At 42.9% G+C, this 20,573-nt stretch overlaps 1 protein-coding gene across 2 annotated transcripts in view; it reads left to right on the forward strand.

Moving 5' to 3' along the window:
* The window catches only part of ZC3H12B (zinc finger CCCH-type containing 12B), a 104,285-nt gene that overhangs the window by 16,581 nt on the left and 67,131 nt on the right, over positions 1-20,573 (forward strand). The window contains exon 2 of one of the 2 annotated variants that reach the window (XM_075835757.1): positions 12,086-12,202. The exons of the other annotated variant lie outside the window; for it this stretch is intronic. The gene's annotated coding sequence lies outside the window, so the exon portion shown is untranslated. The remainder of the gene's footprint in view (positions 1-12,085; positions 12,203-20,573) is intronic. 2 annotated transcript variants of the gene reach the window in all.

The raw sequence follows: 20,573 nt of genomic DNA on the forward strand, positions 1-20,573 counted from the left end.
ATATGTGGCCTTATTTATCACATAGAGATGTAGGAGGGCGGACGATAGAAGAAGATTATTTCACAAATCGCTTTTTTTCAAAGCTGGTTTTACAAAACTCAACAGAGTTTCTATAACACTTCCAAAATATCTGCTCTTGAAGCAGAAATCCCAAAATATTCATCTAGGGGTATAATGGGAATTTATTTTTTTGGGTTTTCTAAAATAAGAAATTTCAGGTTAATGCAAATGGAGCTCTCCAGCAGATGAACTTTAGAAAACATCAAACATGACATCCACCCCCCACCCATTCCCTCCCTCACCCTTGGAGTAAAATCAGGGGAAAAATAAAAACGTAATGTAGGGCAAATATATTTTCAACAAATTAACTAAAATCTAATAATTCAGAACAGTGTGGTATTTTTTAAAACATGGCTCAATGCACAGGCCTGGTTGTGAGGGACATGAGGGACAGAAATATCGGGAATCTTTGCGGTGCCCGTCTTTTCTGCAGACGCGGCACTTTTTCTGGGGGTTGCTTCTGGTTGCTGTTGGGGGAATCCGACTGATGAAGTGTCTTTCAGTCAGTCGCGTGACATCCTCAGACTGGGGGCATTCTCGGGTGTCCTGAACATCAAAAATGAGGCCTTCAATAATTTCTTCCTGGAAATCCAGGTATGTGTCTCTGACTCTGTTTTTTTTTATAGAGCACAAATGAGTTGTGGATTTCCACCTGTAACAAATAAATGGCCACTTTTTTGTACCAGGTTTTAGTTTTGCGTTTTACTAAATAGGGCTGTAAAACCTGGTCGCTTAAATCCACCCCCCCCCATGTACTTGTTATATTCGGACACGCTCACTGGTTTGTGCTTGTCCGATGTTGCCCCTCTTTCCCTCACTGCCACTGTTCCTGCGGTATGAATCGTGCTTAGCACATACACATCTTTGCGATCCCTGAACTTGACCGCCAGCAATTCTTCAGATGCATAAGCACAGGAGTCCCCCTTTACCATGCGCTTCCCCACTAATTGCTGTGGAAAACCAATTCGGTTTTTGCGCATGGTACCACATGCCCCAGTCCTTGCAGCATGCAAATGCCTAAACAGGGGCACACTCGAATAAAAATTATCACAGTACAGGTGGTACCCCTTGTGAAGCAGAGGCTGCATGATCTCCCACACGATCTTACTGCTGGTGGAAAGATCAGGGGGGCATCCAGGAACATTTATTGTGCGGTCCCGCCCTTCATAAATCCTGAAGGCGGTGGTATATCCTGACCCGCTTTCACACAATTTGTAGAGCTTAACGCCATATCTTGCCCTTTTGGAAGGTAGATATTGGCGAAAGCTGAGTCTGCCATGAAAGTTGAGGAGGGATTCGTCCACACTTACATTCTGCTCAGGGGTGTAGAGTTGCAGAAATAAATTATTCAGGGAATTTATCAGTGGTCTTATTTTGAACAACCGATCCCGGTTTGCATCGGTACTTGGGGGGGCCTGTGCGTTGTCATTGAAGTGGAGGAACCTCATTATTGTCTCATAACGAGACCTGGGCATTACTGCAGAATATACTGGGGTGGCTTGGGCGGGTCTTGTTGACCAGTAAGACCTAATGGAGGGCTTTTTGACAATACCCATATTTAGGGTGAGCCCCAAAAAAAATTTTAATTCCTGCAAATTGGTGGGCGTCCAATCTCTGGCATGGGTGGATGAAGGTTTCTGCCTTATATATTGCGTGGCATATAAATTTGTTTCGTGGACAATCTGATTTAGGATGTCGTCCGTTATAAATAAATGGAAGTAATCCATTTGGACAAAATTTGTATTGTCCACAGTTATGCCAGGAGTGGCCGTAAATCCGTGGATTCTAGGCCCAAAAGATGGGGCAGGTGCCCATACAAGAGCCTGGACTGGAGGGACCAGGCTGTCCCGTGCTACAGCGCTACTTGGCCCTGCGCTTTCATGTTCTGCAGTTTCGACTGCATCAGGGACAACGTCCCCTGAAGATGAACCTGAAGTGACGCTGTCATCGTCACTACCTAAAACAGATTCCATCTCGGACGCCATCTCTGATGCGGTCTCCGACTCAGACCACAGCATGGCGTATGCCTCCTCGGCGCTAAACAACTTCCTCGCCATAACGTAACTAACACTAACTAAACAATTTTTTTTTTTTTTTTTTTTTTTTTTATAAAACACACAAACTAACTGCTATATATATCTACACTACCGCTAACAAAAAAATAAACCGCTATTGCTATATATATTATATATATGTGGATATATATATAATTATATACTCCCTACCTGCCTATTCTAATAGAATAAAAGAAAGAAAGGTAGATAGATAGAAAAAAAGATAGATGGATAGATAGATTGTATAGATAGATAGAAATCTATCTATACAGAGAATGTTTTAGTGTAACTGTATTTTTTTTCACTGTAATCTTCTGGCAGCAATTCTCTCGAGTCTCTTCTTCTCCTCAAACTGAAACAATGTTTGAGGAGAAGAAAAGAGGCAGGAGATTTACTGCCAGAAAAGTCAAAATAAAACAAATGTGGTCGCTGTGATAGGTTTTCACAGCGACCACATGATCAGGGACCATCAGATTGGTCCCTGATACTCTGCCCAGTGCCCAGAGCTGTTGGTAACAGCGAGGGCACAGGGCTGTGTGCACGCGATCGCGTGCACACTGTTTTCTATGCAGAAATGCATGTGATCGCTGTGATTGGTTGTCACAGCGATCACATGTTCAGGGGCCAAAAGATTGACCCCTGACATTCTGCCCAGTGCCCATGGCTGTTAGCAACAGCCAGGGCATAGAGCTGTGTGCACGCGATCGCGCGTGCACAGTCTCTGAAGTGCGGCCGTATATATACTATACGCCGGACTTTAGAGACCCTGACCGCTGGCCGTATATTTACGGCCAGCGGTCGGGAACCTGTTAAGTCCTGTAGTTTCAGGCTGAAGATTAATATGACTGCTACTCGATCTCCAAATACGTTATTAGCTAGTTATCCTGGACTTCTGATTTCCCATTTAGGACTAAGAGCTGTAACATCAGCCATATATGACAAAAGACAACAACCAAAGAGCTTATAGGAACATTGCTTTTTAAGGGTTCGAACATGCACAGCGCAGTGTATCCACCCTGAACACCGCAGGGAATGCCGTCCGAAAAATCGCACCACATTGTGGTGTGTTTTTCCGGCAATATTTCCGCTGCGTAAAGAAAAAAATAAAATGTCATACTTTCCCCACTCCCTCTTCTCTGCGTGCAGTCGAGCCTCCTGGGATGATGTTGCAGGCCATGTGACAGCTGCAGCCTGTGATATGACGTTGCAGGCCATGTGACCGCTGCAGCCTGTGATATGACGTTGCAGGCCATGTGACCGCTGCAGCCTGTTATTGGCTGCAGCGATCACATGGGATGAAACCGCATCCCTGGAGGCCGGACTGGAGAAGAAGCAGGGAACTCTGGGTAAGTATAACTTTTTTTTTTACTTGCGATTTTTGCGGGGGAATCGCTGTGATTCCCCTGCAAATGTCGCATCACACACCACTTTGTTGTGGGTTTAAGCACCCCATTGAATGCAATGGGGAAAACCCACAACAGAAGAGCTGTGATTCCGCAGCATTAATTTACATGCTGCGGTTGAGGAAGGTCAATTTATGTGCGTTTTTTTCGGCTGCTTTTTTCCGCTGTGTGGGGACGAGATTTGTTGAAATCTCACCCACACTGCAGCTACTGTAATACGCTGCGGATTTTCTGCAATGAATCCATTGTGGAAAATCCGCAGTCTTTACGCTGTGTGTGTTCGTACCCTAAAAGTTACACCCTGATTGCTTTTATGTCTCTGTTGCAGACAGAGGTCCCACTAAATATTTTCCAGCAGACTAAAAATACTACTCTCAGCATTCTCAGCCAAGGAGGAATATATAATTTGCGGCAATTCCAACTAAAAGTATATAGGTATACGTGTTAAAACAGTAGTAAATCAAAGAAATCTACCCTACACACACTCCCAATGGTCGGAGCAGGCTAAGCAAAGGAGTTGTCAACAAGCTCTCTTTAAATTCACAGTAAACAAGTAAAATATACTTAGCCGCTAGGTCCAATGTTCTGTAGTGTAACTCTCTTTCCTCAAGGTGGATAAAAGAGGGACGTTAGACTTGTGTAATTTGGACTCATTTGGTCATCAGAGCCGCTAAGTATATTTTATTTGTTTAACGTCATGTTAAGAGCTCCCTATTTATTCAGGAAAGCTTTCCTATTCCTTATAACAATGCTTCCATGCATAATCTTTACACATACACTACCTTTCTTGAAGCATGAGGTCTTCACTGACCAGGGCAGAAAACTATGCGAACAGTCGATGCAATAACAGTTGAACTGGAACAGTGAAATTGGAAGAGTTTTCCACCACAATCTTGTTCTAAAGACAAATGGTTTAAATTGGACCATTTGTCTTTAAGACAAGATCGCAGTTACAGTAAAACTCCTTCCGGCTTCTAATATATCACTCGCTGTGTCAATTCTGTAAATAGGAGATTATAATAGAATTTCTATTGACATTCATGGTCATCACGGTGTGTGTATATAAAACTTGCCTCACCCACAGACATCCATTTTATTTGGATCTCATAAATGTTTGTTCAGGAGGGCGCTGTATAGTACTATTTAATTTAAGCTGCCTGTTAGGAGCTTTCTTATTCGCTCTGCTCTATGTGTTGTGTCTCTCCCTCTACATTTACAGCATTCAGTCTCATTGCGTAGAATTACGTATGAAACTGATTTTGAAGAGGTTCTGTCACCAGATTATAAATGCCCTTTTTCCTACATAATCTGATTGGCGCTGTAATGTAGATAACAAGTGTTTTTTTTTATTTTGAAAAACTATCAGTTTTGAGCAAGTTATGAACAATTTTAGATTTATGCTAATTAGTTTCTTAATGCCCAACTGGGCGGTTTTTAACTTTTGACCGAGTGGGCATTTTAAAGAGGAGTGCATGCCGCTGACCAATCAGTGTCATACGCTTCTCTCCATTCATGTCCATTTGTATTCGCAGCACAGCGTGATCTCGCAAGATCACGCTGTGCTGTCAGATACACCCACTTTAACTTTACTGAAGTGTCTTGAGAGTGAATAGACATTGCCTCCAGGCAGGAAGCGATGTCTATTCACACTCCCGACACTTCGGTAAAGTTACTGTGGGACTTACTCACGGCACAGCGTGATCTCTGTGCTGTGTGATTAAGTCCCACAGAAACTTTACCGAAGTGTCGGGAGTCTGAATAGACATCGCATCCTGCCTGGAGGCAATGTCTATTCACTCTCAAGACACTTCAGTAAAGTTAATGTGGGTGTATCTGACAGCACAGCGTGCTGTGAATACAAATGGACATGAATGGAGAGAAGTGTATGACGCTGATTAGTCAGCGTCATACGCTTCTCTTTAGGGTATGTTCACACGAAGTCATTACGTCCGTAATTGACGGACGTATTTCGGCCGCAAGTCCCGGACCGAACACTGCAGGGAGCCGGGCTCCTAGCATCATAGTTATGTACGACGCTAGGAGGCCCTGCCTCGCTGCGGGACAACTGTCTCGTACTGAAAACATGATTACAGTACGGGACAGTTGTCCGGCAGCGAAGGCAGGTGCCGAAACGCGAATCGGGTGCAGACGTCTTATCTACGCATCACAATGTCCATTGGTATGTCGAACAAATATTTCTATTCTCGGTAGCTTGCAAATATTGCTTGTCACTTCTGATCTTATCTAAATTGGTCTCCATCATTGTCTCACATTTGTAATTTGTGGCGTTGTCTATATGATTCTCAATACCTACACAAAATCGCCATCATCTTACTAAGTATATTTACATTTATATGTTTGTGACAGTCTGGTTTGATCCAACTTACCTTCTTGTTTGCTTCAATATCATGTTTACTTTAAATATGTTGGCAAAATAACCATATCTGGCTTACTATTGATTCAACGTCATTTTTATTGTGTGACTTATCCTGTATTCCATCTTTTAACTTGTCCAATGTCTTTATTCAATAAAATTTGTGTATTTTTTTGTATCTCCATGTGCTCAGTCGATCATTTTTTCTTGGTAGTTTCTCATGATAATTGTTGATCGACGCACCAAGTGTACCTTGGTCAATACTAAGGATATATAATATAGTGCCGCCTATACAACTTGCAGTAGTGATTTACAGTTTAATGGTGACCTTTGTGCACTATTTATATTATATTCTGTCTGTTGGTATTTTTTGGGCTTATGTCTCTAGTATCAGACTACCTGTAATGTAAAGGCTGGAGTAGTTTTGTAGCCTAATGAATGATTGGTCAGATCTCAAACCAACAACTGAGGCACCCTGCACATGGCTGTATTAGGCTTCGTTCACATCTGCGCCGGGGTCCCCTTCCGTCTAAGCTTTCTGTCGGAACGGTACCCTGACTGACACAAACGGAAACCAAATGTTTCCGTTTGCATCACCATTGATTTCAATAGTGACTGATCCGGTGCCAGTGGTTTCCGTTTGTCTCCAGTGAGCAAGGGTTCCGTCATTTAGTCAACTACGCTATTGATTCCGTCAAAACGACGGAACCCTTGCACAATGGAGATAAACGGAAACAATTGGCACCGGATCCGTCACCATTGAAATCAATGGTGATGGAGACATTTGGTTTCCGTTTGTGTCAGTAAGGGTCCCGCTCCGTCGGAGCGGGACCCTGGCGCAGATGTGTACGAAGCCTTAGCTACAAAACGACCTCAGACTTGTACTGAGCAGTTATATGGCACCGACAGAAGTATATGAGGCCCTACTGCACCTTGTACACCTCAGGTTTCTTTATGTATCTGACATACATTATTATATATCGGTATGGTATGGGCTCTGTGCGCACATCTCTGCAGCGTTCATTTGACTTAAATGTGGAATGGTTTATACAACTATGGAGCAAATCCATCATGTAGTTTACTTTGGTTCATATTTCTATTAAAACTGTCAGATTAAAACAATGAAATAGAAATAAACTCTGTTTATGTGAAACAAAACATTACTTTAAGGCCTTATTCACACTAATGTGTTTCTCGTCAGTGCGCTTTCAGATTCAATTCAATGGGGCTATTCACGCATCCGTGCTACTTGGTTGTCCGTTGCGAGAAACCCTATTCTGGTCCGTTTTTGCGTACCAGACTCGCCCATTAAAGTCTATGGTTGTGTGAAAAAAGTGGACAGAACATGGACGACATCCGTGTGCTGTTACTAAAGAAATGCTTGGAGAAAAAGAAAAGTGAGACAAGGAAGTGCTGGCAGAGGAGAAACACGGAGGAGAAAAACGAATGACATGCAAAAAACACACTAAAGCTATGTTCGCACGCAAAAACGCCTGAAAAAAAGCGGAAGCTTCAAACGTCTGCCCATTGATTTCAATGGGAAAAACTGTGTTTCGTTCAAGTGGGGCCTTTATTTTTTATGTGGCCGTTTGAAGAAAAAAAAACGGCTTGTAAAAAAAAGCCCTGTAAAAAGAAGTTCATGTCACTTCTCGGGCCGGTTTTGGAGCCGTTTTTATTGTGTCAATAGAAAAACCGTTTCAAAAACGGCTCCAAAAAACGCATCAAAAAACATTTGATGCTTTAAAAACGGTTGAAAATCAGAGGCTGTTCCCATGAAAACCGCTCCGTATTTTAAAGCTCTTTTTACTTTAGCGTGTGAACATAGCCAAACACAAAAACAGCCTGTTTTGTTTTTTTTTGCAGATGGATGAATTCTCTGCGGAATTTCTGTGGACACAATGAAAAACGACTCAAAAAACCGGCTCAAGAAGTGACCTGCACTTCTTTTTACGGTGTTTTTTTTTCTTTTTTTTTTTTTTACTCGCTGCTCTATTTCAAACAGGCACGTAAAAAAACGCCCAGTCTTTTGGTGGATTTTCAATGTATATTTTACCCTGTTCAATGCATAGGGATGAAATCCATGTAACATGCTGATTTGTTGAGGAAGTAGCGTACACTTGTGTATCCATGATAGCGAGTGGTCCCCTGCTCAGGATCCTTCTCTCTCTGAGAGTGGTTCCGATTCTAAGGGTATGTTCACACGGCAACGCAAAATACGTCTGAAATTACGGAGCTGTTTTCAGACATTTTTACAAGTGCACGCGTTTTTCGCGGCGTCCATTACGGACGTAATCGGATCTGGTTTTCAATGTCAATGAAAAATCGCTCCAATTACGTCCCAAGACGTGTCCTGCACTTCTTTGACTTGGGTGTAATTTTACGCGCCGTCTTTTGACAGCGACGCGAAAAACTACACCTAGTCTGCACAGAACATCGTAAGACCCATTGCAATCAATGGGCAGATGTTTGCCGACGTATTGGAGCCGTCTTTTCAGGTGTAATTCGAGGCACAAAACGCCTCCATTACGTCTGAAAAGAGGTCGTGTGCACATACCCTTACAGATCCAGCCTGGCAATACGTTACATGGACAGCTATTCCCATTAGAGGAGCCAGAATCACAGCCTCGTTTTAAAAAGTGATTCTTGGTGTGACAGCCCCTTTAATATGTTATGTCCATTTCATTAGGCCTCACGGCTAGGGATGTACAAGTTATGGTTATGATTGTTCATCAAAGATGGTTTACATTCAGAATACAAGATTTATTTTTGAGCTCAGAGACAGGATACTACTAAAGAGTGTGTTGGATCCACAGTGAAAGACTAATGCAGGCAAGTACTCCCAGGGCTGGTGCCTGTGCTGCAGGCCTCCTCGGATGACATTTTCTCCCATGTGACCGTTGCAGTCTGTGATTGGCTGCAGTGGTCACATGGGAAAAAACATGCCAGGAGGCCGACAGCACTGAGACCAGACTGGGGAGGAGTGAAGTGTCGCTATGGGAATGCCATTGGAGGGGAGTATGGACTTTTTATTTTATTTTAAAGTGGTGGAAATATTTTTTTTCCCATCTACTTGCAATTTTTGCTACGAATTCACATCTTTTCCACAGCAAAAATCACAACATTTACGATTTGTTGCGGAATTTCACATCCCCATTGGACTTAATGGGTGGGAACACACACAACGTATTCAGTGCGAATACATTACATTACGTTAAGCTGCGCAGCGTATACGCCCTGAACAGCTCAGTGAATGCCGTCTGGAAAATAGCACCACATTGTGAAGCGTTTTTCCGGCGGAATATCTGCTGCGAAGCGGCGCCGGCAAAATAAAAAAACTATCATACTTACCCCCTCCCTCTTCTCAGTGCATAGTCCGGCCTCCTGGGATCACGTTGCAGGCCATGTGACGCTGCATCCTGTGATTGGCTGCAGCGGTCACATGGCCTGCAACATCATCCAGGGAGGCCGGACTGGAGTAGAAGCAGGGAACTCTGGGTAAGTATAACTTTATTATTATTTCTTTCTTAATTGCGATTTTTGCGGCGCATAGCTGTGGTTCCGCCAAAAATATCGCAACACACACTGCTTTGTTGCGGGTTCAAGCACTTCACAGAATTCAATGGGTAAACCCGCAACAGAATTAATTGGCATGCTGCGGTTGAAGTAACTGAACCGCAGGTACATTTTTGTGCGTTTTTTTGGGGGGATATTTACCACAGTGTGGGGATGAGATTTGTTGAAATCTCACCCACACTGCTGATACTGTAATGCGCTGCGGATTTTCCCCAATAGCAAAACTCTGCAACAAATATCCAACCATTCAGATTTAAAAAATCCACCAGATTTTTTAAATATCATGCCTTTTGGTGTCCCTGTAATACACTGGGGATTTTCCACCCGCAAATCTGGATGGAAAATCTGCAGCAATTATGCTACGTGTGAACATGCCCTTAGGGTGCAGCTAGGGATGTCCCTGACATTAGGACTTTTTGCTATTCTGCAATACATGCTGTAAGGCTACATTCACACGAGCGTATCAGATTCGCACGCGTGAAAAACACGTATGAATCTGGTCCGTTATGCATCAGTGTGCTATGCGAGGGGCATGCGTCATTCACCCACTCGCAAAGCGCATTTCTTTAATTTTAATTTTATTTGTATTTTCAATTGAATTGATGCGTAAATCACGCACACCGCACTATTGATTCTGTTAGAAAAACGGAAACCTGCCGGAACAGTGACAAACGGAAGCCATTAGCAATGTTTCCGTCACCATTGATCTCAATGGTCACTGAAACGGAAGCTGTGGTTTGTTTGACTTTCCGTTGCGGGGACCCCGGCACGGAAAGCCAACGCTGATGTGAACAGGCCCTAAGGCTTTATTCACACGAACGTGTTTGTTTTGCATGCGTAAAAAATGCAGCGTTTTTCCTGCGTTGCAGTTCCGTGTGGCATCCGTGTACGTGTGCTGTCCGTGATTCACGCAACCATTGCTAAAGAAATGATGAGAAAAAGAAAAACACCTCCTTCAGTTGTTTTTTCTGGCGTAAAAAAACCGCGTGCGATACGGATGACATACGCGAGTAAAACTGCATTTTTACGTGTGCAAAACTGACACGTTCTTGTGAATAAGGCTAATATATGTTAAGACACCAAAAATATTTAATAATGGTGCATCTAACAAATATAAGGCCTCATGCACACGGCCGTGATTTTCGGGTCGGCCAGGGGCGGAGTGTCACCTGCAAGCCGCCAGCAAATTGCGGGCCGTGCACATGGCTGCGGCCATTATTTGCTATGAGCCTGGCCTGCAGAACACGGCCGTAATAAGACTTGCCCGTTCGTGTGCATGGCGAAAAATTGCACAGCATTTACAGTAGCAGCAAAGTGGATGAGATTTAGAAAATCTCATGCCCACTCTGCGGCTAAAAAATGCAGAGTAAACATTAATAAATTGACTTGCGGTGCGGAATTTAATTCTGTAGCATGTCCATTTATGCTGCGTTTTTGTTGACTTTCTGTTGCAGGTTTTCCACATTGAATTCAATGGGGAAGCAAAACCCGCAACAGAAAGCCAAGTGTTGTGACTTTTGCGGCGTAATCGCGGCGATTCTGCCGCAAAATTCCAACTCCAGAAAAAAAAAATCATACTTACCCGGAACGCTCTCCTTCTCTTTGCAGTCCAGCCTCCTGGGATACAATTTCATCCCATGTGACTGCTGCAGCCATTCACGTGCTGCAGCGTCGCATGGCCTGCAACATCATCGTAGGAGGCCGGACTACACGCAGAGAGGAGGGAGGGGGTAAGGATCAACGTTTTGTTTTTTCTCAAGCGCTGCTTTCCGCAGCGGAAATTCTGTCTAAAAATGCACCACAATGCAGACGGAATGTGCTGCGGGTTCCAGGTTGGATACGCTGCCCCGTTTTTGTGCAGCGCATTCGACCCGGCCTATGTGTCCCCCTTTTGGGGCTGCTGTAGTTGCTGTGTATGTGGAGATAAAGCCGCTGTTGTTTGCTGCAGAGTGGTTTTACCACTAGGTAGAGCACAGACAAATGTTTGTGGGTGCAGAAGCCCAGTACTGGGGTGTCAGCGGGGCTCCCATGTTCCCAATGAGTCTCCCTTTGTTTAAATAAGAAGAGAAAAATAGGGAGGATAAAAATTGTGGCTCGAGTTTAAAATAAAAAGGCGGAAATAACCGAGTCGTGACAAAGAGAGCCAAATGTATGAGCTAACCTGCGTCTGGTGGCACGGAGGGTAGCCTTGGCATTGCCCGTCTCTGTGCAGGGAAAGGGAAGGAGAAGAGGTGCATGTGAGAAGCCCCCACTGCAAGTAAGCAGCCAGGAGGTTATGTTGGAGCTTCACATGGTGCGTATATGGGCATACAGGTTTTTTGTTTTTTTTTTACAATTGGGGCCTATAGTGACGTATCCCATTGTATGCCTGTAGAGTGGGATGTATAATAGCCTTCCATCCGAGGCAAATGTCGGAAGTTCTCACGGCGTATACCTGCGTCGTAGGTGCAAAACATGATTTTGTCTTCAGGCTTTTTAGTGTCTTTCTTGATTCTTTTATGTCCTCCCATCGTGTTGCTCGTTGTCTTCCTCATTTCATTTATGTCACTGAAGCTTAATTGTAGCATAACGAAAAGATATGCAACTTTCCAATATAATGTGTTTCATTTCCTCACCAAAAGATTTCTGCTTGCAGTCAGTGAATGGAAAAATTCAGGGGCCTGAAGGATTACTTAGACTGATCGATTGTGACAAACCCATTAGTTTTGTGAGCGGGACGGTATTTTCAGGTTCTGAACGTAAGCTCGTATGTTTCCATTCAGTCATAATATACACCATATTAATGTTTCTTTTTCTTTTTTGTGTAACGTGCAATGTTTTAACAAGACTCTGATAGCATAAATCTGTCTGTCTTCTGTTGCAAATTATTTTATGAAGTGGATAAAGCCTTGCTGCTTTTATTGATGTAAAGTTTGGACTATAGTGAGAAAAAAATGATGTACTCTGCATGATGTTATCGGTACTAGGAGTCAGTCGTGACTCATGAAAAGCAGTATTTAGGTAGAAAGGTTTGGTTGCTAAGCACTGGGCATCTGTGGCTTCCCCCTCCCTTCTCCCAGCTAGTACTATCTATTATTGAGATAACACTACTTTCATAGAGATTGCGAGCAGGCTGCTTTACCACTGCTGTGCCATTCATCTTTTTCTGCAGAATAAAATTAGATTTTTGGAAATATTGTGTTTGTGCACGTCACGGTTTCATTCACAGCTTTGGATGTTGACCTTCTTTTAAATGCTGTCACTCTTGGTCACTCGGTTGCAGGTCTTTGTGCTTATTGCTTTTATGTTCCAACATATGATAAGGAAACGGCCATCACAAATGAAATAATGCATAAGCTTTAATGATGACAAATCAAAAACACTTGCCCATTCATCATAAATCTTTTTTCATTTTTTCCCCTCATTCTTCGGGCCTGTTCACATCAGCGTCTGGTTCTGTTTGGGGTTTCCGTTCATCCATTCCGTCAGAAGAATGGAAAGCCGAACGGAAACTATAGCTTGGTGCAACATTAAGGGCCTGTTCACATCAGCGTCGGGTTTCGTTTGGGGTTTCCGTTCATCCATTCCGCCAGAACAACAGAAAGCCGAACGGAAACTATAGCTTCCGTTTTCATTACCATTGATGTCAATTTTAATGTTTCAGTTGGTTTCCGATACGTAAATGTTACGGTTTTTTTCACGGAAACAATAGCGTAGTCAAACAGAAACCAACTGCAACAGAAGCAATACCATTGAAATCAATAGAAATGCAAACGGAAGCTATAGTTTCCGTTCGGCTTTCTTTTTAGCGAGCGCCGCATCTGAGTGATTTTAGAGGGAGGGTGCTCCCTCTCTCACCCCACTGGCATCCTGCGTGCATCGCGGAGTGCCAATGGTTTCTATGGCAGCCTGGGGGCCTAACAAAGGCCCCCAGGTCTGCATTTAGTGATTGCCTGTTAGGCCATGCCAGAGGCATAGCTTAAAAGGTGCATGTCTGTTTTACACTGACAGGCAATAATACAATGCAATACAGAAGTATTGCAGTGTATTATAAAAGTGATCTAAAGATCGTACAGTAAAGTCCCCTAGTGGGACTAAAAAAAAAGTAAAAAAACTGTTAAATAAAGTTTTAAATAAATAAATAAATGTCCCAAGTAAAAAAAATTTAAAAACCCACTTTTTCCCCTTACAAAATACTTTATTATGAAAAAAATGTACTCGCATTTGGTTTCGCCGCGTCCATAACGAACCCACCTATAAAACGGTTACATTATCTAACCCGCACGGTGAAATAGAAAACAACACCAGAGTTGCTGTTTTCTGTTCATTCTACCTTCAAAAAAATTTGATAAAAAGTGATCAAGCAGTCGCATCTACTCAAAAATTGTACCAATAAAAACTACAAGTCGTCCCGCAAAAAAAAAGCCCTCATACAGCTGCATCAGTCAAAAAATAAAAAAATTATGACACAAAAACAAATAATTAAAAAAAAATATATGTTTTTACTGTGTAAAAGTAGGAAAACATAAAAAAACCTATATCAATTTGGTATCTCCGCAATCGTAATGACCCGCTGAATAAAGTTATTCTGTTATTTATACCACACGGTAAACGGCGTAAAATTAAGACGCAGAGAAAATGGCGAAATTTTCGTTTTTTTCCAGTACCCCACTAAAAAAAGAGTTAATAAAAAGTTAATCGATAAATTATTTGTACCCCAAAATGGTGCTATTACAAAATACAACTTGTCCCGCAAAAAAAAAGTCCTTATACAGCTATGTCAACGGAAAAATTAAAAAAGTTATAGCTCTTTGAATGCGACGATGGTAAAACCTAAAAAATTGTTCGGTATTAAGGGGTTAATGTTGAAACACCTCTAAAAAAACGCAATGTTTAATAACACAATTGAAAAACTATGTAAAAAAAAATTGAATAGAAAATATTGTCAGAATTGCTTTTTTATGGTCACCTTGCTTCCCAAAAAATAGAATAAAAAGAGTTTGAAAAGTGGCATGTACCCCAAAATGGTACCAATAATAGCTCGTCCTGCAATAATAAGACCTCATACGGCTAAGTCGATCAAAAAATAAAAAAATTGTTATGGCTCTAGTAAGGCAGGGATAAAAAAACAAAAAAACATCCTGATGTGCAAGCCAGAGGAGAGCATTCATTTAGTTTCAAGAAGTGTTTTTTAGGGCCTAATATTTGGGAACCAGGAACCCAAGCACATGTGCTTGAAGCCAGAGCGCCCGTATTGTGCCAGGGCAACACTTTCCCAGGAAAGTTCCCCAAACTACGAAGGAGAAAAAGTCATACAAAAGGTGCAGAGTGTGTTCCAAAAGGGGGTCCCTGAAATGCGCGTGGTGCTATTTTACTCCTTTTAACGTATGACCAGACAAAAGATTAGGGCCACATGTAGGGTGTTTCTAAAACCAGCAAAATAATTTGAGAGCTGTCTTTTCACGGTGGCAAAAGCTGGGCACGCAATATTAGACACTGAAATGGCATATCTATGAAAAAAAAATTGCCATTTTAACTCCTTAAGATCCAATTCACACTAATTTACAAATGTGGGATCAACATGCTCACTCTACTAGATGAATGCTTTGAGGGGTAAAGTTGCCAAAATGGGTTCACTTCTGGGGAGTTTCCTGTAACTTCTGTGGTCACTGACCACGAACTCCTTCCATCCGGTCGACGCCCTTCTCTGCAGAGATGTCTGCACATGCGGACGTCCTGTTCCACAGTGACCACCATGGTGCGCTCGCGAGCTCAGTGAGCCTTGGAGCGCACACTGGTGTGAGATTGAGCTAATTGCTTCCAGAGTACCCTGGACTATAGAAGGGCTCTGCCCCTTCCTATCTTGCCTGAGCCTTGTTGTCGTTATCCTAGTATGTCAATGAAAATGGTCCCCTAAGTGTTTTCCAGTTCCCAGTGTTTCCCGTTCCTGCTACCTGTAACCTATATCCCACACTATCCTGGTCAAGTGCCGTGTTGAGCTGAAGTCGTGCTGTGTTCCACGCCTGGCGCCTGCCTACTGCCTAGTCCCAGCCGAGCCTGTCTGGCTACTGTCTGAGCTACCACAGGTACACTATACGAACTATAGACTGTGTCCTTTTGGCCAGCCTCCATACCGTCAAAGGCGGTACGGCCCAGTGGGTCCACATACCCAACGTGACATTTCCACGGTTTTGGTACCTCAGGGGCTTTTCAAATTTGGCATTGCGTCCCCAAACCATTTGTGAGTCCCTCCGTGCGTACAAACAGCAGTTTCTGACTGCATACGGGGCACTGCCGTATTCAGGAGAAATTGCTTTACAAATGTTGGGGGCTTTTTCTCATTTTATTTATTGTAGGAATTAAACATTTTGAGCTAGAACTACGTTTTTATTCTTCACCGCCAAATTTAAATCCATTCAGAAAAAACATGTGTTGTCAAAATGCCAACGATACCCCTAGATGAATACCTCAAGAGGTGAAGTTTCCCAAATGGAGTAATTTATCAGGGCTTTCCACTGTAATGTTACCTTAGGGGCTCTTCAAATGCAACATGACACCCAGAAATCAATCCTGCAAAATGTGCGTATCAAAATGGCGCTCTTTCCCTTTTGAGCTCTACCGTGTGCCCAAACAACTGTTTATGTCCATATTTGAGGCATTGCCCTACTTGGGATAAATTTCTTAAACATTTTTAGGGGCTTTTTTCCTTTATTCTTTGTGGAAAATGATGCCAACATAAATTAGGCATATGGGAAATTTTAACTAGTAACTATTTTGTGTGGTATAACTGTTTTACAAACAGATAAAGTCAAATTTTCAAAATTGCTAGTTTTTCCAATCTTTTTTCAAAATGTTGGTATTTTTCACAAATAAACACTGAATGTATCGACCACATTAAACCACTAATATAAGGTACAATGTGTCACGTCAAAACAATCTCAGAATTACTTGGATAAGTAAAAGCATCCCAAAGTTATCATCACCTAAAGTGACACACGTCAGATTTGAAGAGGAGTCTCTCTCGGGAAGGTCAAAAGTGGCTGCAGCTCCAAGGAGTTCAAAACATGACTGCTTCTACATGTACGCAAATAGTTGCTCCTCTGTCACAGTCAACTTTGTTATAAATAAAATTCTCAAAAATTCCCAGCATCAGACAACAACTGTGCTATGCGTATTGTGCAGTTTCCATAGAAGCACATGACTAGTACTTTCCTTGACCAAGTGGAATGCTAGAGAAGTTGTCCTTTTTCTAAAAGAATTAATAGCTTGGTTCCCTCAATAACATCCCTCTCCCCCCCCATTAGCCAGAGCAGAGAGCTGCTGCAAAAGATGCCTCTCATTCTGGAAGATCACTGCCATCCATAATTCTATACTTGAGATGAGGGCTACATGGCGACTTTGGCTGCGACACAGCGTGTCCAAAGATTGCTGTTTCGCGCTGCGGACATTGCACTAATGTAAGAGAATGTGGTTACTTTGCGTCCCGCAAGTTACCACAACACCACAGTTGCAAGAAGTCCAGCAGGGTTTGGATTTCTTAGGACTGTGGAGTCACGGCAACTTGTGGGTCGCAAAGCTACCACAATAACTTTCATTAACTGCGCTGTAGGCAGGGCTACCTGTGCTGCGCCCAAAGTTGCCGTGCAGCTTAAGCCTGATCCATGTACGAGGTGCGTCCCAAAAGTAATGAATGATCTCCAAAAAAAACCTTTTATTCCAAAAAAATTAAATAAATCTAGATCACCATCAAAGTAGGTCCCCTGGGACTGAACACAACGATTCCAGCGACTTTGTCGCGGCTGACTGGATGTTTTCAACAGTACCAAAATGGTTTTCTAACAGGTGAGTTTTGATTTTGAGGAACAAAAAAAGTCACACGGTGCCAAGTCAGGGCTATAGGGTGAGGAAGGGTAGGGATGTTTTTTTGTGTGCCAAAAACGCCCTCACAGCTAATGATGTTCACTCGTTGCATTAACAAGTTGGTGGATCCACTTTTTGGCAATTTCGGAGTACACTCGCAAAACGTTGGGCCCGATCCAGAGCAGCCTTGATAGCGGCCACATTTTCATCTGTTCTTGACGTTAAAGGTCGGCCTGAGTGCTGTTCATCCTTAACGGCTTCCCTTCCATCCTTTAAAGGCCTTGTCCTATCTGAAAAATTGGGCTGACGACAAAGCAGCTTCCGCATACGCGGTCTTTAGCAATTCTAAGGTTTCTGAAGCTGTTTTGATTGTCAAACGCTGCTCGATGCTCCTTTGCATTTTCGTCCGTGATGAGAGGGAAAAACATGGGTGCACTTTTGTAACGTACCGATGCTCCGAAAGGCTCAGGCTCAACTGAGGATGGATCGGCTGTACCCCCTGCAACAACTTCCATCACTAGCTTCCTCACGCAGCCCTCATGGGAAGCGCAAAAAATCATTCTCATAAATTTTGGGACGCACCTCATATTACAGGTTTATTCTATTATCCAAAACTGCACAGAAAAATTAATAATAGGAGCGATGAATGAATACAGCGGACTCATAGTTATTAGGCCACTGTTTTCATGAGGGAGCCCCCCTCCTGCCTCTTACCGCAGTGACTGATAGGCTCCTGTGTTTATGTTCATATACAGCAGCCTGTCAGTCACTGCAGAGAAGGGCTCCGCTCGCAAATACACCCGACTCATAAAACGTATATTGTCATTTTTCCAAAGCATTTGCCACTGTACCACATAAAAGGTTGGTTCATAAAATGAGATTGCTAGGACTCTGGGAAAATGTGAGTAAGTAACTGGCTCATTGATAGAAAACAGAGGGTGGTTATTAATGGTATTTGAAGAAAAAATACCTTTCTTGTCTTTTTTTGCTTCCTTGGTGCTGCTGCTAATCTGTGCTACAGAGGGCAGGATCTGAGCAGAATAGTCCTCCTTCCGCCTCTGATAATTCACAATATAGTCCCTTCTGACTTTTCCTGCAGATTGGTAATATAAGAAGAGAAAATAAATATATATATATATAATATATATATATTGTGTGACATCCACAGCATACACTTCAGAAACCGATAAAAATATAGTGAAATCAAAGAATAAAGACTAAGTGGGCATGTGCAGGGTTCATGTCTTCTGTCAGAATTTAGAGCTTTACAGTCCTAACAAGCTGAGAAGAAAGAGTCTCCTCCGCAGTAGTGCCACGCTACTGCAGAGGCTCTGCTCCTTACCTGACAGGCAGGGAAGAAAACTATTTCTATTGGCTTCTCTGCAGTGAACAGAGAATTGCTATGTGGAGACCAAGGGGGAGTGACTGAGCATGCGTGTCCACCAGCATTCCGCTAATAAGGTGGATGTGTATATTACAGTCACAGAGCGGCAGAGTGTTTATCTGCAGAATGTTATGGAACGTCCCTGCAAAGTTAATTGTGGATGTTTATAGTCTATGGGCGGTCCGCAACTTGCTAAATTGCGTGGCATGCAAATAGCGGTGTGGCATCTAAAAAGGCGGCGTGGTCTAAATAATCGTTCGTTAATTGCAATCGAAGTTAATTGGTAGTTTTTTTTTTTAAATTGAAGTATATCAAAAAGAAGCAATTTATATGTTTAATTAATCGTGATTTTAATTTAGGTCATAATCGCCCAGCCCTATATTAAAGTCATTACTACATTTGATTTTTGGTCAGTAATCTGTAATTTTAGATTTGTGTTATAAAAATCTGATTTTCAGCTGCTTAGACTTTGCAAAATAGCACCTTCATCTATCTATCTGATGGCTTGTTTTCATGGGAAACATTAAAGTTTAGAAAGAAATTAAAAAAGTAAGCTGGAAATATATTTTCCCCCACTGTTCGTCAGTCTGCAGATTTTTCTGCATGATCCTCCTGGAACAAACACTCTTGTAGAAATCCTGAAGAGAAAACTGGTAAAATTCATGCAGATCTATTCAATTTTTGGATGATGACTGGCTGAGCGGCAGGGCTTAAAGGGAACCTGTCACAAGCATTTCACCTATTGAACTTTACTCAGCCCTCACTGGCCGCTGCTCTCAAAAGTTCTTTGCCGTTATCCCCTCTCCTAAACTCCTCCTCCGGCCGTAAATAACGGTCTGCAAACACTTTGCACCTTTTATGGTAATAATCCGGCAGTCTAGTTCGTTCCTCTTCTTATGCCCGCCCACCGCCGAAAACTGGCCTGCCCTAAATGCCGAAATCTCATCCGAGGTAGCGCACCTGCGCCTGTCAAGTATGGTCCGACAATCTTCCCTGCCTCGTCCGGGCCTCAAATCTAGTTACTGCACATGTGCCGCTATGGCGACCCATTGTGCGCACGCACCAGAACAGGTCAACGATGCGGAAGCACAGGATTTCGAGTGTGCTGCGATAGGGATATAAGAGGACATTACAGGGAGGGGGTATAAGAGGAGAGAACTACAACTCCCAGCATGTCCAGGATGTTATGTGATATCAGAGAAAGTTTACAGGAGGAGGTAGAAGAGGAGAGAACTACAACTCCCAGCATGTACAGGATGTTATGTGATATCAGAGAAAGTTTACAGGAGGAGGTAGAAGAGGAGAGAACTACAACTCCCAGCATGTCCAAGCTGTTATTAAGGGATGTAAGAGGACATTACAGGGAGGGGGTATAAGAGGAGAGAACTACAACTCCTAGCATGTCCAGGATGTTATATCAGAGAAAGTTTACAGGAGGAGGAGGTAGAAGAGGAGAGAACTATAACTGTCCAGGATGTTATATGATAGAGAAAGTTTACAGGAGGAGGAGGTATAAGAACAACTCCCAGCATGTCCAGGCTGTTGTTAAGGGATATAAGAGGACATTACAGGGCTATAAGAGGGGAGATCTACAACTCCCAGCTTGTCCAGACTGTTATGTGATATCAGAGGACATTACAAGGAGGAGGTATAAGAGGAGAGGACTACAACTTCCGGCATTCCCCTGGCTCCATTTCTCACAATTGGTAACAAACGAAAGAAAAAATAGACTTACCCTGCACAGCATGGCTCCTCTCCCTCCGTCAGGCTTCTAGTGGGAAGTGGTGGGCGGTACGCGTAACACGTGCACGCGTCACGTCTGCTACAACGTCGGGCGGAGCTTTTTTTATTTTTTATTTTTTGCAGTGGATGAGCAGAGTGTGGCG

Source organism: Rhinoderma darwinii, chromosome 8 (assembly GCF_050947455.1).
Source record: "Rhinoderma darwinii isolate aRhiDar2 chromosome 8, aRhiDar2.hap1, whole genome shotgun sequence".
Taxonomy (NCBI): domain Eukaryota; kingdom Metazoa; phylum Chordata; class Amphibia; order Anura; family Rhinodermatidae; genus Rhinoderma; species Rhinoderma darwinii.